Genomic DNA, 12,898 nt, shown 5'->3' on the forward strand with positions numbered 1-12,898 from the left:
CAGGCTGTACTCAAGCTCCTGGGCTGTAGTGATCCTCCCACCTCAGCCTCCTGAGGAGCTGGAACTACAGGCACATGCTACCATGCCTGGCCGATCCCAACTTTTAAAGGTGCTCTTCAAGAAATGTAATGGAGCCCCAGCCATATAGACTCCCTACTCTTATCGCCCATGCATGTGGGAGATGATACTAGAACTACATGCTGATCCTCGAAGTATTAGATTTCTACACTGGGATAAGGGGCAGACTCTACCTGTTGAGAAAGGCTTCTTCTCCCAGCTTTGTAACCACCTCTGTTGTTTTAGCCTGGGATCCCCCTAGAAAGCAGAGCCTGGGATTCTCAGGAACCAGTAGTGGGGGGCTAGGGAAAATGAAACAGGGAAGGAGAGAAAGCTTCTATGAGTATATGTTGAATTGGTCACCACTATGGACAACTGGGCTGAAAACTGCCAAGATCTAAGAAGCTGTACGTAATGCACCTCAGATGGGGATCATTAATACACTGGCTCCTGACCCCATTGGCAAGGGTTGCCACATGTGTCATTAGTGCCTTCACATGCCCAGGTTGCACATTGGTGAGCATAAGACAGATTCTAGCAAGTGTTCCCATGTATGTGTGAGCTCTCTACGATAGGAGCTTTTCTAGTATCTGAGTTGACACAGCTCTCCCTGCCCCCAGTTCACAGATACACTATACCATGAAAGAGAAAAAAACCTTAAACACAGTTATACTTTTGATCACATTGAAATTTTGCATTCCTAAATGGAAAGGGTTACTATTATGAAAGCCAAAACAGAACTGAAGATCACGACTTCTCTTCCTTAACCTCCATTCCCCCATTGACCCCAGGGCTGAACCTAATCAGTTTCTCCTCACCCTTATCTTGGTTTCAGTTTCTCCCATTCTTATCCTGGGCTGATCGCAAACACCATTTACTCCTTTCCCACAGGACACAAAGGGGATATGTTTGAACTTCTATGTTCTGTCTAAGAAAAGGGAGAAAGAAAGAAATAAGATGAAATGGAAAGGGAAGGAGGAAAGGTGGCAAAAACATTTCTCCACCATTTGAATTTAGTTGGAACAGTGTATGGCTGAGAGTAGAAGTTAAGAGAGGAGAATTTGGTCCACCTACAAGATCTCCTTGGCTGCATTAAATTTGATCCTGCTAATGAAAATTTAAGAAACAAAGGAAAAAAGTAGCCAATAACTAAGAAAAATTGTTCTTCTCGCAGCCCTGCTTGATACAACAATATGGAGGCTTCCAGAGATTACTGGATGTTACCCAGGGGCATGTATATTACAGTTTGTTGAGCCCTACTGTATGCTATAGTTGGAAAAGGGAATGTTGCAGAATGAATGGTTTTTAAAAATAGTTTTCCTAAATGTGGAAGAAATGCTGAAGTAATGTGTTTGTGAATTACTTTGGAAAACATTTGAGTTCTGAGCTGTATCCCAAAACTTTAGGTATACTAAGGATGGATTTATATAACAAAGGAAATGATTTGCTGACTTGTGCGAAGTGCAAAATGCTGTATTTTGGCCTAATTGGGCATTCTGGAACCGGATTAAGAACCTATTTTTCCTATGTGAAAAGACCTTAATTAAGGCCAGTGTCTATTTAAAAGGTTAAGTGTTACTGATAGTAGTGCCTTTGTTTGGCTGCTTCATTCATGTAAGGACCCAGCAACTACAAATCTACCTTTGAACTAAGGTTTCATTCATTCATTCAACCATTCATTCATTCATTTATTCAACAAATACTATGGCTGTTGAGCAGGAATCTGTTCTTTCTATTTAACTCTAGCTGGATTCTGTTTTTTATAAACAATAACTGAGTTTACCTCTTGGAAGCAAATCTCATTGCTACTTGTTGACTACTTACTGAATGCAGAACACTGAGCAGAGTGTTGGCACAGGCTCAGAATAATCAGAAACAGTCGCCCTTCCTTTCGACGACAGTGTCTAGTTGGGGGAAACAAATTCAAAGCACTTTTGTATCCAAGCTACCAATTGGCCATATGACCTTGGACAAGTCACTTTACCACTGTAGGCCCAGTCATTTCCCTGTAAAATGACGAGAATTGAGGTCGTTGACTTCTGAAGTGTTTTAAATTACAGAAAGTCTCTGAAAATAGAATGAACTTGTTTGCCTTTAGAAAAATGTTCCATTGGTTACTTTTTATTGTGATGTTCATATCACTGAAAAAATCACTGTAGTTCAGGACTATAGTTATTTCAGTGTTTTCTTTCTTTTTTTTTTTTTTTTTGAGACAGGGTCTTGCCCTATTGTCACCCAGGTTGGAGTGCAGTGGCGAGATCTCGGCTCACTGCCACCTCTGCCTCCCAGCTCATGCAATCCTCCCACCTCAGTCTCCCAAGTAGCTGGGACTACAGGCGTGGGCCACCATGTCCAGCTAATTTTTGTATTTTTGGTAGAGATGGGGTTTTGCCATGTTGCCTAGGCTGGCGTCGAACTCCTGAGCTCAGGTGGTCGCTCTCCTAGGCTACTCAAAATGCTGGGATTACAGACATGAGTCACCATGCCCAGCCATTTCAGTGTTTTCTAAAGTTATTTTGGGATATGCATAAGAAACTAAACATCTTCACCTACAGTTGCAGGGTTTGCAAATTTAAATACCTTCAGGGTCACACAAAGAACATAAATGAGGTTCAGTGTTACACAATTGGGAGTGGTGGGGTCTGTGGCAAAATACATCTGCACCTCCTAAAAGTATTCAAATTCACATTGAAACAAAACAAGTAAACAAATGAAAACCTACATTTCTGGCCAAACCAGACATAATGTAGGCTAGAGGGGTTCTACAAGCTGCCTGTTTAGAGCAGGCTATAATTTGAACACAAATTTTTAAATGCTAATTAGCAAAATCTCTAATTACTTTCAGATTTACAGTTGTTTTTTTCTTTTTCTTTTCCTTTTTTCTTTTTTCTTTTTTTTTTTTTTTTTTTGAAGTGGAGTCTCGTTCTGTCACCGAGGCTGGAGTGCAGGGTCACGATCTTAGCTCACTGCAACCTTCGCCTCCCAGGTTCAAGTGATTCTTCTACCTCAGCCTCACAAGTAGCTGGGATTACAGGTGCACATCACCACACCTGGTTAATTTTTGTATTTTTAGTAGAGGTGGGATTTCACTGTGTTGGCCAGACTGGTCATGAGCACTTGACCTCAAGTGATCCGCCCACCTCAGCCTCCCAAAGTGCTAGGATTATAGGTGTGAGCCACCGCACCTGGCCTACAGTTGACTTTTAATCATGTGGTACGTGTATTTGTGCCTTTATGTTTTGGTTAGCACTTTTAATTTATATACAGTCATGCATCAGTTAATGACTGGGATGTGTTCTGAGAAATATGTCATTAGGTGATTTTGTCATTGTGCAGACATCATAGAGTATACTTCCACAAACCTAGATGGTATAATCTACACACCTAGTCTATATGGTATATCTTGTTGCTCCTATGCTACAAACCTGCATGGCATGTTACTGTACTGGATACTGTAGGTAACTGTAACACGATGCTATGTATTTGTGTATCTAAACATAACTAAACATAGAAAACATACAGTAAAAATATGGTACTGTAGGCCAGGCTTAGTGGCTTACTCCTATAATCCCAGCACTTTGGGAGGCCGAGGTGGGCAGATCACTTGAGCCCAAGAGCTGGAGACCAGCCTGAGCAACATAGGGAAACCCCTTCTCTACAAAAAAAATGTAAAAAATTAACTGAGCCTGGTGGTGCATGCCTGTAGTCCCAGCTACTGGGGAGTCTAAGGTGGGAGGAGCACTTGAGCCCAGAGGCAGCAGTTGTATTGAACCATGATTGCGCCACTGCATTCCAGCCCAGGTGACAGGGTGATATATGTGGTCCACTGTTGACTGAAACATTGTTATGTGGTACATGACTACTTCAGATTTTTGCTATGTTTTAAATTTTAATTCTTGCAAATGAAGACTATACCTTTGAGAAAGGAACAATAGGTAGTGCATTTTGAACATTAGGAACAATATACAGTTACTGAATCTGGATGGAGATGATTTTTGGAAAATGTAGTGTTAAAAGATGGATATACTGAGTTGCTCTTGACCGCCATAGGGTGTGGTTGTACAGATGGCAAAATTTTGTAAAGATACGGTACATCTAGATCTCTTAAATGATTGGAAATCCTTCGGGCCTTTCTGTTGGCTTCTTGATAGCAATGTTTGGCAAGAGACTGCATGCATATATATTCCTGTGTATGCAACAGATATTACCCGTAGAAATGCAAACATCTTAAATAGCCAATATTTGAACCTAACACCAGAGCAAGCTGTAATTTAGTATTACTACAGTATTGCCTTTTCTGTGTGTGTGTGTGTGTGTGTGTGTGTGTGTGTGTGTGTGTGTGTGTTTTCTTTTTGTAGTTGGGACTACAGGCTCACACCACTAGACTCAGCTATTTTTATTTTTTTGTAAAGACAAGGCCTTGCTATGTTGCCTTGGTTGGTCTTGAACTCCTGGACTCAAGCAATCCCCCAACCTTGGCTTCCCAAAATGCTGGGATTACAGATATGAGCCACCATGCCGCACCTCCCCCCCCCTTTTTCTTAACTATAGTGGTTCTTTGCACAAGCGTAGTAGACAAGAATTTTTTTATTCCTCCTGGGAACTATTTCCTCAAATTTCATGGAAACTGAATTGTCATGAGTTAAGTGGAAATTAGTCTTCTGATACTTTTTCCTTTATTTTACAAGTTCCCATCCCAGGTTTCTTACACTGAATTCCTTATCTCTGCTTCATTCTTGAAGAGGGAAATGGAAGTGGGGTTTTGGATTCTACCATGATAGAGCAGAAGACCTACAACAAGGCTAATCAGCAGCCTTTGTTTTAGTGAAAGCCAATGAGAGAAGAGATCACTTCTTCCACTTACTAACAATGATTGCTCAACTAATAAGTTTAGCTTTTTATTTCAATGTAAAAGTTGCTGAAAACACTGAATTGGTAAAGGAAATTTCTGGATTTACATTTTAACCTGATGTTGTTCAATAAATATTTGAATATCTACCTTATGCTAGGCACAGTAATAGTCTCTGAGGAATATAACAGTAAATAAGAGCTGAGGCTGTTAATGGGAGAGAAGAACAACGTAAATGATCAAACAAAATACCATGTGGTAAGACCTGAAAGGTCCTACATGAGTTGGTCTCCTGTGTACTCTCTAATCTAACCTCACCTCATCCTCTTTCCACTCTGTCTCCACCCCAGTCACTCTGGCCTCTTGTTCTTTGAGTACAGACAACCACATTTGCAATAAGACCTTTGCACCAGTTTCTGTTATTGCCCTGGAACTTTTTCCCCACATACCTACATGACTGTCTGCTTTCCTTCAGGACTCTACCCAGGGGTCTTCTCATCAGAAGCTCTTCTTTTGTTACCATTCTAACTGAAATAGTACCCCTACTGTCACTGTTTACTCCTTACCCTGCTTTGTTCTTAGCAAATTTTGTTGTCGTCTGTCTTCTCCCTCTGTTTGTAAGCTCTGTTCCAGCATGGAGTTTGTTTTCTTCGTTGCTGAATCATTAGCACTTAGAACAGTAACATGCACTCCATTGTTAAACAGGTGAACACAAGAATTGCCATTATAGGGCAGGTATAGAGTGCTAAAGGACTGCATAGTATGGCCACCTAACCCAGACGTGAGGTGTCTTCAGGAAAGCCTCTGCAAAAAAGATGTATACACAGAGGGCTTAACGGATGAAGGAGAGTTGGAAAGGTGGGGAACGTACAAGTTCATCCAGGGGCCGAGAGAGGGAGCTGAGGGCAGAAAAGGGGTGTGTGTGTGTGTGTGTGTGTGTGTGTGTGTGTGTGTGTGTGTGTGTGTGTTTGGTGGGAATAGAGGTGTATATGGCAAAAGATGAAGCTGGAATGGGGAGGGACTAGATCTTTGGGGCTTTATAAGCTAAGCCTCATTAAGGTGGTTGCTTTAGAGAAGAGATCAAAGGGTACTGGGAACTGGAAATGGAATTGGAAAAAGGATGAAAGGTTTTACTTTTATGTGGGATGACATAGTTACAACTCTCTCCCCCTTCCTCCCCACACAAACACATTCCATAGTGTATGATAAAAAGATATCACTTTACCACAGGCAGTTTTCTCCTGGATCCTTAACACATTAGGAAATATTTCGGATGGGCATACTAGTTGAAAATCTGAAATGGATTTAAGACTTTTCTGGGAACTTAAATTTATGTAATGATGCTTCTCATTGTTAATATCTGACTTTAATTTCTTTTGGTTTGACTTCTTGCCAGCATTACAACTATGTCCTTTCTTTAAAAAACAGGGCCTTATGCTTATGAGTGAAACTGACAAAACGTGGGTGAGCAGTTCTATAACAACCTTCTTTTTTTCAGTAACATCTTGGAGGGTACAAAGGGCTTTCACGTAATCTCATTTGACACAACAACCCTGTGAAATAGATGGTATTATCTCTAATTTTCAGATGAGGGAACCGAGGTTGAGAGAGATGAACCTAATTGTATAATATCGCATACAAAATTGCGTCTCTCCCTGGTCTTTTGGCTCTAAACCTATTTCTCATCACATTTTTCTGATCTAAGGCTATGATTATTATTTGAAAGTCTGCTACCCTTTCTTATTGAGTAAATATTGTGTTAAGTTCTATGTAAGATGCCAAAACTAAGGGCCTGTCTCATTTTCCAATTGCTATGGTCTTATTAAAGAAATGAGGTATTTCTTATTAAGAAATGCTTACCTAAAATAACTGAAGGGCTGAGTCAAATCTGTAATGTCTAGACGACTTACAGGGTGCTGCATGAACTCAGAATATTAGAGAAGCTTAGTGGAGAAAAGCCTCTAAAGAAGGTAATAACTGTGTCCGAAGAAACAAATAGGGATAGGATGTGGAAGTTGAAATTTATTCCAGAGAGAGAATGAAGGAAATATGTAAAGTGTACAGAAAAGAGATTTGTGTGGAATGGAGAGTGTTAAATGAAAATAACTATTGATTCTTCTTTTGTACTTGGATAAAAATTGTGCATTAATGAATTCTGGGTGTGTGTGTGTGTGTAGGGTTATTCCTAATTTAGCTAATAAATGTGATCTTTTTGGAAATAATGGTGAAAGAAATACCTAGCCGAGTTGCTTGGACTTATAGGTTATTTCCTACTTTAGCTAATAAACATGGTATTTTTGGAAATAATGCTGAAAAAAATACCTAGCCTAGTTGCTTGAAACTAGGCTAAGTGCTCAAGATAGTGAACACAGGAAGAGAAGTGGTCTAGGATAAAGATTAATGAGTTAACTATTAACATTTATGTTTACAATTTTTTTTTTTAACAGAGAGGTCTGCTGAAATGGGGATGGTGGGTGGCGAAACTCCTTGTAGATGTTTTTACAAACTCATGTTTGAAATCTAAATAAGTTACATATCTCTTAAGAAAATATCATTCAGTTTTTGCCTGACATGATTGATAAGATGCCACATTTTTCTCAGATTAGCTAGTTTTAAAAGGTAAGGTAGCTTCAAGGCCTAGCTTAGAGTTTGAGTCCCTCAGCAATCTCTCTCTAATTCACTCCTTCCTAAGTCTGTGCTGGGACTCTCTCCTGTGTGTTCTCCAGCACCATATGTCCCTTTATTATGTCCCTTTATTATGTCCCTTTATTATATGTCCCTTTATTATGATTATATATATGCCTTCCTTTCATCTAAATGCTGTATCTGTCTTTCCCACTGCTGCATCCCCAGGGCCCAGAAATACGTATTTGTTGATGGAGTGATAGAATCAATGAATGACTTTGTGCTGTCACTGTTTATAACTGGTTGATGATTTGGTTGCCTGAAAGCATGCTCAGTACTCTCGCCTTTGACTAGCTTTTTTGTTTTCATCCTGTAATGTAGACTGTGTGGTAAAATATTGAGTCTAGTTTCATTGATGCAGGTAATGTAGAGGGCATCTTTTAGTAATCTTTGCTTCAAGTGAGAATAATTTGTTGTGAAATAAGCCTACTAAGCTGCCTATTTGGCTGCTGAATGGTTCTTTTACCCCTAAATTAGAACAGTCTGGTCTGCTTACCAGATAAGATCTTTGGCACACATATTTCAATAAAATGAGCCCTTGTCTTGTCTTACTAGTAGTGCTGTATGAGTTGTCCTGAGTCATTCAGTGGTAATTGAGTGCCTACTATCTATCAGACACTGTTCTTGGTACTTTAGATACTATAGGGAACAAAAAATAACCCTGTCCTCCATGAACATTGTACAAGTAGATAACAATAAACAACAGTGAGCATATAAAAAAGGAAATTACATAGTCTGTTAGCAGACAATAATGCTATAACTAAAAAGAAAAGGTAGAACAGGAAAGGGGTATTAGGAGTACAAGGGCGTGGGGGGAAGATGGAATTTTAAATGGATAGGCCTTATTGAGATGAACTTTGAGCAAAAGTGTGAAGAAGTAGAGGAATTAGACCTGGGAGTATCTAGAGGAAGAGCATTCCAGGCAGAAGAGGAAGTCAGTGCAAAGGTCCTGAGGCAGACTGCATGATATATTGGAACTGGAGCAAGGAGGCCAGTGTGGAGCTGAGTAAGAGCAAGGGACAGAGACATAGACTATGAAATCAGAGACGTAATTAGGGGCAGAGTACTGGATTAGGTAGGGCTTTATCTGCCATTGAAAGGAATTTTGTGTTTTAGTAAAATAGGGAGCCTTTTGAGGAAAGGAGTGCCCTGATCTGAGTTTTATTTCTAAAGAATCACTCTTCCCCTGTGTTGAGAATAGACTGTAGTAAATCCCAAGGATCAATAGGTGAGTTGCAGAAGCTTGTGCTTACAAATTGTCAATCCCTGTGATTGTTTTAAGCACCCTGTTTAAATATGGAATAAATTTTTGTTTTGTTTTGTTTTGTTTTTTGCCTTTTGATAATTGCTTTGAATAGGACTGATAGCAGTAAGAGACGCCAGTCTATAGATATAGAAGAGTTTTTTCTACATAGGTTCTTTCTGATTGTTCTGTGCTTTAAAAAGTGAGAGGTGGGGAGGAAGAGGGCAGGGACAGTGGTGCTGGTCTTAACAATTGGGTATTATCCAAGAAGTATAAATGAAGCTGTAGAATGGGGTGCTGTCTAGAGTACTGAAAAGCATTTATGACAGAGTTCTTCCTTCTTGCTGTCACAGTACATTTTACTCACAGGAGTCACATTGAGAAATGTGATTTGTGCTCTCTATACTTTGATTAAATTTAAAGAAGACCAACTTCACAAGAAAAGTGAAAAACAAGATTTGTATAAGTCCATGAAATTGTTTTCAGCTTTTAGCCTAATAAAGTCCTTAATTCCTTTGTAAAGATGTGAGAACTAGATAGCTTTCCAACTACACTCAAGTCTAACCTTCCTTAATTTACTTAATTTACTTTAGGTACATCGATAATATTAGGCATGTCTTTACTAAAATGTAATTGACTATGCCTTTCAGAAACGAATACTATAGAAATTATGTGACTCTCCATTAATGCCTCTTTTGGAATGTGCTTCTTAAAACGTGCTCATTTATATTCCTTGCCCCCCATCCTGTTCATTATTTTTAGAAGTTGGTGCATCTTCCATAAACAATCAGCAACTTTGCATGATGCTTGCTTTTGTCCCCTGTTGTAAGACTTATTTTGAAAATCTTTCTATATGGGAGTTAGAATGTAACAATTGGTGGTCATGGATTGGTCTTTGGGCCTCCTGGAAACAAGTATAGTGATTAAGTTAGTTCCTACAAGATGCTTCTGCCATAAATAATACCTTTCAGTTTATTTCATTGTAGCTTAGTAGTAATGCTTGATAGTTATTACTATATAGACTGATTAATCTTATAAACTTACATAATGTTTTGGCAGTCTCACCCTCATTCTAAATTTTGGTGATAAAATGGATGTGGTCTCTGAGGGGGAAAGGATTTGAGAGAAATTACATAGTGGTAAACTGTTCTAATTAAAAGCTCTCTCTCTCTCTCTCACCATGCAGTCAGTGGTCCTCTGGCTGCCTAAGATTTCTTAACTCACTGGTAACAATTTACACACAATAGCTGTACTTGAAGTTGCTATGGTTTCATTAGTAGTTTTGCCTAACCTTTGTGAACTGGCTCAGGCATATTAGTTAGGACTATTATTATTTTTATTTAAAAATAAGTTATGTTTGTCTCTTCTCCGTAAAATTATTTAGAAAAGTTCAAAGAATAACCCTCTTATTATCCAATGTCAAACAATATAATTATGTGCAAAGTAGTCTTATACGACCGAAATTGAATTCTGTCTTCCTCAGCTTATGCATCAATTTAGGGTTAAAAAATATAGTAACTGTGATTAGGACAGAATACTGCTATGTTCTTGCCAGCCTAAGAACTTTGTTAAGATTAACTTTGATAGTAAATACAGTATTGAGAATTATTAAGGAAATTATTCAGACATACTGCTTCCCTAGTTATTGTGACATTTGTAAGAGTTTTTAAAAAGGTCATTCCGTTGATGTAAATTTTGCATCAGCTGAAAGAATTGTTGGAAGAATATGTGCTGTGATTAAGATTATGGTCTGTGGGGTCAGTTAGTTTTAGATCCAACTCCTGACATTACTACTCTTTTTGACCTTGAGTAGATGGCTTATCCTTATTCTGTCTCTATTTCCTTGTCAATGAAATGGGAACGCTAATGGACATTATCTCACAGAGTTATTGGGAAGAGTACATGAGACGTGGACATAATAAACTGCTTGCTGCAGTGCTGGACACAGAATAAGTGCTAGTTAGTGCCTTTGGTTATGTTATGTTGAGATTGGAACATTTCTTAAAACGTTTCAGTCTCATTTACTTATTAATTACATTTAGAGTCTACTCTTTCCTCAAGGCAGTATAAACATGCAAGATTTAAAAATATGAAATGCTAACATCTTAAGGTTACAACTAGGTTAAGTCCTGTTGATCTTCATGAAATTGAGAACTGACCATGGCAGCCCTACCGGGAAATTATGACAGAGAAAAAAATTCCATTCCTCTTGGAGGACAGAAAGTAATAAATATAGTGTATTAGTTGTGCGTGTAGGTATATAAAGAGAGGTCACACACACACACGTTTATTCTTATAATACATTAATAATAGATCTAAATTACTGACCTGCTTTCTTCCCTCCAAAATTCATAAAAAATGCAAATAGAAATGAAATGAAATCAGCGTTCTTTATAGCTCAGCTGATATATATTATTACCCAACCTCAGGAATAGGAATGATTCTTAGACAGTAAATAAAACTTACACTTATTTTTAAAAATTCAGCCTCTTAGCCGGGAATGATTCTTAGACAGTAAATAAAACTTACACTTATTTTAAAAAATTCAGCCTCTTAGCCGGGCATGGTAGCTCACGCCTCTAATCCCAGCACTTTGGGAGGCCGTGGTGGGCGGATCACTTGAGATCAGGAGTTCGAGACCAGCCTTGCCAACATGGTGAAACCCCGCCTCTACTAAAAATACAAAAATTAACTGGGCATGGTGGCACGTACCTGTAATCCCAGCTACTCGGGAGGCTGAGGCACGAGAATTGCTTAATCCCGGGAGGTGGAGGTTGCAGTGAGCCGAGCTTGTGCCACTGCACTCCAGCCTGGGTGACAGAACAAGACCCTGTCTCAAGAAAAAAAATAAACAGCCTTTTTAGACCCGATCTACTTTTTATGTTTCCATAGCTGTGTAATACAGTAATGAATGGGTTAAGTCATTGTGTCTAGAATATGTGTGGTGAACCTGTTGGACTTGAATGTAATCATTCCCTAATCTTACCACATAAAGATGGGATTAATAACCAGCACCACACCTGTGAGGAGAAATTCTGGAATGCCTCATCTTGCCTCCAGAAAAAACGTGTTCCTCCTTCCTTTAAGGTAAATGCAGGAATATTGTCAATGAACAAAATCCTTTCACTAGTCATTCCTGAAAAAGAATTATAGTTTGAAAATAAAAAACCTCCTATTTTAGAACCTATAATGTGGAAGACTTATAATGAAATGAAAATGTAGCAGTGGATTTAAACTACAAGATATTTAATTATAGCCATGCAGTAAGTTATACTATATATTTGTCATGCAAGAATAACATTTTTAAGAAAACTGATACTTGGCACGTGTATCTTTCTAATCCCTACCTTTGTTTTTTTTGTTTTCTTTTCTCTCTTATTTTTTGTAGAGATGGGGTTTCCCTATGTTGCCTACGCTGATCTCACACTCCTGCCTCAGCCTCCAAAGTGCTAAGATTATAGGTGTGAGCCACAAAGCTTGGCCTGGTTTCTTTTTTCTTGAGATAACCTGGAAAAAGATATGTCAAGTAGGAATAAGTATGTAAGTGTTTAGAATAGATGGCAGGTAGTTAAAGTTAGAATAGTAATGTTGGGAGGCTGAATTGGGAGGATCACCTGAGACCAAGGGTTAGAGCCCAGCCTGAGCAACATAGTGAGACCCCAGCTCTACAGAAAAATTTTAAAAAATTAGCTGTGCGTGGTGGTGCACACCTTTAGTCCTAGCTACTCGGGAGGCTGAGGTAGGAGGATCACTTGAGCCCAGGAGTTTGAGGTTGCAGTGAATTACTATGATTGCTCCACTGCATGACAGAGCATGACCCTGTCTCTAAAAAAAAAAAAAGAAAAAAGAAAAGAATAGCGATGTTGAAAATGAGCTAATGAGGTGCCCTTCCCCCCCCCCCCGCCCCCGCAAAATGAGTAGTTGTTAACTTTTAGCTGTCATCGTGTTACAGCTACCATTTTAAGGGAAGGGTAGCCTTCCCTTAAAAACTTAGAAAAGTCAGGCCGGGCGTGGTGGCTCACACCTGTAATTCCAGCACTTTGGGAGGCCAAGGCGGGTGGATC

At 39.1% G+C, this 12,898-nt stretch overlaps 1 protein-coding gene across 4 annotated transcripts in view; it reads left to right on the forward strand.

The window, feature by feature from the left end:
• The window catches only part of MAPK14 (mitogen-activated protein kinase 14), an 84,678-nt gene that overhangs the window by 31,757 nt on the left and 40,023 nt on the right, over positions 1-12,898 (forward strand). The gene's annotated exons all lie outside the window — the stretch shown is intronic.

The sequence above is a fragment of the Hylobates moloch genome, unplaced genomic scaffold (genome assembly GCF_009828535.3).
Source record: "Hylobates moloch isolate HMO894 unplaced genomic scaffold, HMol_V3 SCAFFOLD_20, whole genome shotgun sequence".
NCBI classification, from domain to species: Eukaryota; Metazoa; Chordata; class Mammalia; order Primates; family Hylobatidae; genus Hylobates; species Hylobates moloch.